Source organism: Lagopus muta, chromosome 2, assembly GCF_023343835.1.
Source record: "Lagopus muta isolate bLagMut1 chromosome 2, bLagMut1 primary, whole genome shotgun sequence".
Taxonomy (NCBI): Eukaryota; Metazoa; Chordata; class Aves; order Galliformes; family Phasianidae; genus Lagopus; species Lagopus muta.
The window spans coordinates 56,677,122-56,683,605 of NC_064434.1; positions in this window are offsets into that span (position 1 = coordinate 56,677,122).

Sequence of the window (6,484 nt, forward strand, 5' to 3'; positions counted from 1 at the left end):
AGAGATATCTCTCTATTTCTGTCCCTCCACCTCCTAAGTATATTTAGCCTTTACACTATTAGACTTCCCTTGGTCCTTTTTTAAAATGTCACCTGCTCTACAAATTCCTGCATTTTGTATTTTTAGATCCAGGGGTCAGGATGAGTGCAAAAATAATGACATTTCTGCCCTTACAAGTAATTCCTTCATTTTATTGCTTGTAGGAAGGAGCTATAATACAGAGTGAAGGAAAACTGCTTTACTGCTTTAACCTCTCACAGTTGAAAAGGAAATTACAAAGAAAATGAACCTCAGGAAGAGCCAATAACCCACCTTGTACCTACCATCTTCATGAACAAAACCCTCTTCCTGATGTGCTTTTGAATCCACTCACATGGTGGTCAATGGGGGAGTGTACTGTCAGGTATTATGTTCTTGTTTCTGGAAAGCAACTTTACCAGAAAATCAGCCAATCAGATAATGCTATTTCAACAACAGTAGGTTTTTAAAAAATATATATATTTCATTTAGCTTCTAATTTTTTTTTTTTTCCATCAGAGCAAGGTCAAACACTTATTTTAGGCCTGTCTTTTTGTCTTTGAATTAAGATTCTTTCCTTCCCCCCAGTTAATTTACAAAGCTTTGTTACCACTTCTGAACAACTAAGGGGATCAATTGTTACTGGTAGAGATCAACACACAATGTGTGAATGGGAAGTCTTGCTTATACTTTTTTTCTGCCTAGGATTACCACTGATTTCACAGTAATTTCCATTTTAAGTGTAGAGATATTTTCTTAACATTATCTTCAAAAAATCAACTTAAAATGCTTTTTGCATTTATAATTAGAAGATGTATTTTATTCCAAAACTGGCCAGAAACACGGATAATAGCTTCTCAGTGTTATTGCAGGTCAGCAATAACAAGGTTTGGATCAGCAAAACTCTGTTTCTTACATACTTCAAGGAAAACCATTCATTTTCTCTTCTGCTAAGTGGGAAGAACTACTTCACTTGTCCAGAGATAGCAAAAAAAAAAAAAAAACCAATGTGAATGCAGCATATGTGTGCTCCATCTCTTTAATTTCTGGAGTAATTCGTGTCTTTGATTCTCTGTTCTCCCAAAATAGTATTTTCTGTTCCTACCCATCACCAGCAGAAATTGATTCCATATATGAAGAGCAAGACTATAAAAAAGAAAAGACACTCACAGAAGTATTCTCAGTAACAGTGTATTAAACTGAGTCTTCTGGGAATGCATTTTTAAAAACAGATCTGATCTACCATAACACTGCCTTGCAGTGGTTAACCTGATGTAGCTTTCCACAAGGGAATACATCCAAGTGTGGTGGCGGAGTAAAGAAAAGCATGTGTTTCTTATTAAGAACTTTTAGCCCTTTACCATTTCTGTAAGGAAACACCACCACAGATGATAACTGAGCAAAGGAAAGATCATATTTTAAGTGAATTCCTATGCAATCAGTGATGATTTTTCATGCCTTTTCATCACTTTTATTAGTATTTTAAAACAGCAATAAAGAATATATAGCTATTAAAAACATGAAACCCTCCACAAACCCTTCCATGCAAAAAGAAAGAAAACAATCTAAACCACTCATTATCATTTCAGCATTTGTCAAAAACGTGATTTAAAAATAGAAAGGAAGGAGAAATTACATATTGATCTATAATTAGTGTAATCAGGCTTTTGAAGGAAGTTTTGAGGCCCGTATTTTCATAACTGTGTGTGTGCAACTGATCAGAATTTTATGGCGGGTGAGTTTTCCTTGAGGGAGGGAGGTAGATTACTGAGTCAATATTTGAGGGCTCTTTTGTTTTGTTTTGTTTTAACATTATTGTAAAGTCTGGGTGGCAGCCATGGCAGGTTCCTTATAGCTCAGAGATTAGAAAAAAATAAATAATTATGCATAGTCGACAGTCAATTGGTTTCACATGGTCAGAACTGGAGAGTAGCAATTTAAAATAGTTAAGCTTTATTTCCATGGGAATAGCATATGAAGCAACACTAGTGATCAGAAGACTTTCCTAGAAAAAATGTTAGGTTTTTTCAGGGTGTCAGACCTCCTTGAAATGTTACCTGTGAGGTCTACAGTGAAGTGAAGAGACAAGTAAAGGAAGATATTGTGCTTTCTGCTAGTTTCCAATAAACAACACAGCAAAAAGCTTTATTCATCTCTTAAAAATTTGAAAGCATACTCCTCCTGTTCTCTAAAACATTCTTAATATTTCAACAATTTTGTGTTTGTTTTAAAAGTCCATGAAAAAATAAATGAATACATCTATATCTCTGACTACTGACTACTATCCATGTATAGATAAAGCTGCTCCAGCAGGATGCAGGTGACCCTTCGACTACTGTTGTCTGCATACAATATCTTCAGAATTCTGGGAAATACATTAAGAAGTTACACTTCTGGAAGCAATACTCTTTTGTCAGATCTTGTAAAGCAATACAAACCAGAAATATTCCGTAAACTCTGCAAGTTTCATACACCCATGTTTCTTGAAAAAGACAATTCCCTTGTTGTCCTGGGCTCAAGAAGTCAAAATTTTTGACTTCACTTTTGCCATGCACTTGGAATAAATTTATTCCCTAAACTTAATGAGATACTGACAGTTAAAGTAGTTGAGAGAGCAGACTTTGTTCTTTTTTTAAAATTTCTTCTAGATACTTTCCAGAGCCAAAAGTTTATTAAGTATATACATGCACATGTACATTCACACACACTGATGTAGTCCAAAATGTAGGAGCACTTAATCTACTAACATGTCAATTAAAGCATAAAATAACAATAATTATTATTATTTTACATAAAATTAAACTGGATTTTTGGAAAAGTTGACTTGTGTCACGGATTTAATTTTTCAGGGTTTCCAAGCATTTGTGTTTCCCAAGTTGGAGTTAGGAATTTTCCCTGGAGAAAACATGAAAAACAAGACATCTAAATTGAGCTTCATAAATATGAGGTACCCTAATTATTGGCAGTTTTGTGAAAAATTTCTTTAATATTGTGTTTTCTCTGACCTGTTATAGATGATAATTTTGTGCCAGACAGAACAAACAATTTTTATTTAAAAATGTGATGGAGTCATCAGTTTTATTTCAGTTCCACATTATCCCAGGCTATTCATATTAATAATGCTGTGTTCTAAATCTTTAATTGAGGGTTCTAAGATATGTTAAAAACAAATAAATAAAGAAGAAAACGGTATATATTTTCCTGATTTTAAAGCTGCAGAAGCAGAGACAAAGTAGAGAATAATGTTTTTCTTGCTGTCACTCATAAGGCCAGTGGCAGAAACAGGGACAAAATCCAGATTTGCTGAGAACCAGTGTAATATTCTATTCAGTTTCTAGAGATTGGGGGCATTCTTTCGCGCCATGGACTGATATCACAAAAATTCTTCCTCAGGCTACGTGTCTACAAAAAATGCACAGGAATTATTTTTCTCTTGTTCATTATCATTCAATCTATTTTTTACCCTGGAACTAAGTACATGAAACCAATGCTAAATTTCACAACTCAGAATCACACATTTTTGCAAGAGCTGTGCTACCACTTAAAAAAAAAACAAACCAACAAACAAGAGCAAAAACAATGACAATAGATCCTTCAATTCTTCTATATCTCATAAAACTGACGAAAACATTTCCATGAGAATTTGCTTTTAAAAATCACCTCAGGCACTGTCTAATAATGAAAAATTGAAAATAGCCCTAAGGTTGAATGTTTGGAGAAATAATATCTGTGCAGCTATGGTGTCTTAAAAGCAGCATGTCTAGACACATTTGGCTTTGGAGGCCACTGAGGAAAGCAGCCATATGTATGGCCACAAGCTGTGACTGTGACACCCCACAGTATTTACAGCAGCACATACTCCTGGTGCAGCTGACAGATTTTCCTCTACCACAAAATGCATCTCCTGGATTTATTTCTTGCTTGCTGCCCCTCACCTCATAGTTAATGGTTGATGTGAACTAAGAACCAGGAATACAAAGGTGGGCCCTGCTTTATTTTCAGTAAGACAGGCAGCAAATCACTTTAGAAGATACAGTAACTGCTACCATTAAACCATACTTCTGTAGATCATGATGATCCAGCTATTAAAATGCTAACCAGAATTTGTAAAAAAAATAAGTAAAAAAACACTGTAATTGTTATATATTCCAAAAGCCTGTGGTTTGCTTTGCCAGAAACCTGCCAAATACAGTATGTACTGCATGACCTAGCCTATTTCAAGACTTCTTTGCAGTTAGCCTTAGTTTAGTCTGAGGAAACTGGAATTTTGTCATCAGGCAAGCTTCTTCACTGGAGTGGCATAGCTACCTTTTCCCTCTTCAAGTCTCAGAGCTGCAGCAGGGAGAAGATGACTGAAAGAGTGAGAAGACTGCAAACACTATTTATGTTTCCCTAGCTGTGAAGTAACAGCAGTGGGGACCTGATTCTGCATCTTCTCAGTGGTGTCATCATCTGGCTCAGAGGCCAGCAATCAGCTGACTTGTTACGTTAGGATAGAATTCACTACTCTAATAGCCATATCCAGGTATGGAGTTTCATGCAATAGTGCTATTGTCTTCAGTGAGAATTCTGTATATGAAACAATGACCGGAACAGTGACAATATTTCCCATGAAAGCAACAACAGAACAATATCTGAAGTCCTCACCAGGAAATAACATTACATCTAGTTTCTTCTCTTTCTTTGTTTTTTTCCTTCTGGGAGGCTTCCATGCCATAAGGTGTACATTTTGGGTCACTAATTTCTGACATCCATTTTCACTGAATAACATCCTAAAATGAACTACAAATTAACTGTTTTGTTGAGAAAGTATCAAGTGAAGAAGTTTTAATACAAAAATGGACACAACTGACATTTGGATTGGCAAAATTTCTTTATCTAACAAAGGAAATTAAGAAGTTCTGTTTTACTAAAATTAAATAATGATCCCTTACAGCAGGAATGACATTAGGCTCGATCCAAAATCCTCTAAAGCTAATGCAGAGATGTACATTTACTTCAGTGGGCTTTGGATCATATCAATTTTGAATTAGGCAGATCTCATGATTCATTACAGAACTGTCCTTGTCCTTGTTTTTTTGGTATCAAGCACCTGTTGTTCATGATGTGCACGTATTTTTTACCTATTTAGGTTTTATGAGTTGTGCCACTATTAAAACATGAAAACAATAGTAAACAGCAAAAAAATCCACCTTCAAATCTACACGTGCAGAATAAGTGTGTGACTATGTATTTTGACTTTGAAAGTCTACAGACCAGTGCATGCATATGTAATTTACAAACAGACAAACAAACAAAAGTAATAATTAAAAAAAATACAGAGACTGAATGCCTTTTCAGGATACTTTAGGTGGAATATTATTTGGAGAACAAGGAATAGCAAAGTTAATTTTTCCTCAAAATTTATCTAGCCATATAAAGCTATTTTTTTGTCTGCTCTGAATAGAACTTTTTTACATCTCCAGTTATCTGGGCAGAGATTTCACTCTCAAAGTTCTTGTTGGATAAAGAAGTGTTCTCCCTTTACCTGCCCCATTTTTCTCTCACATACTGTCAAGTCCACGCCTTAGTTTGAGGAAATATACTTTGTTTAGACTTTAAAACTGCCTGCCACAAACAGTATTCATGAGAATAATTCATTTCTCACAAATCCTCAGGTACAGTTACCAGAATTTGTTCATTAATAAGACCACAGAATCGAAGAGTTGCAGAATCTGAGAACCACAGAATATAAAAGATCTCTAGATCATCTAGTTCAACCACCTTGCTAAAGTAAGTCCCACAGAGTATATTCCATAGGAAAGCATCCAGGTGGGTTTTGAATGTTTCCAGAGAAGAATCTATAGCCTTTCTGGGCAGCCTGTTCGAGGGCTCTGTCACTCTCAAAGTAAGTCTTTCCTCATGTTCACATGGAATTTAATTTGTTTCAGTTTGTGCCCACTGCCCCTTGTTCTGTCATGGGTAGCATTGAAAAAATCCTTGCTCCATCCCCTCTACTCTTGTCCTTCAGATATTTATAAGCATTGACTAGTTTTCCCATTAGTCTTTTCTTCTCCAGGGTGAACAGTCCCAAGTCTCTCAGCCTTTCCTCATGCACCAGACTCCTAACAATATTCATGGTTCTCTAGAATTTCCCTATCTTGAACTGGGGATCCTAGAACATGACTCAGCTCTCCAGATGTGGCCTCACGAGGGCAGAAGATTTGTGTCTGTCTAATTTACCTAGATAATCTCTGATCAGATCCATCTCAACCAAGGAAAAGTTTTCCTTTCCCCAGTTTCTCTCTCTAATATTCAGGGCTTGGGATTCCCTGAGGGCAGTCTTAGCAGTGAAGGCTGAAGCAAAGAAAGCATTCAGTAACTCTACCATCTCAGTGCGCTCCATTACCAGCTTCATCCATCTCATTCACTCACCTCATTTACAAGTAGGAGTTTTCAAAATATTTATTCCTTTTAGAAAGGTACC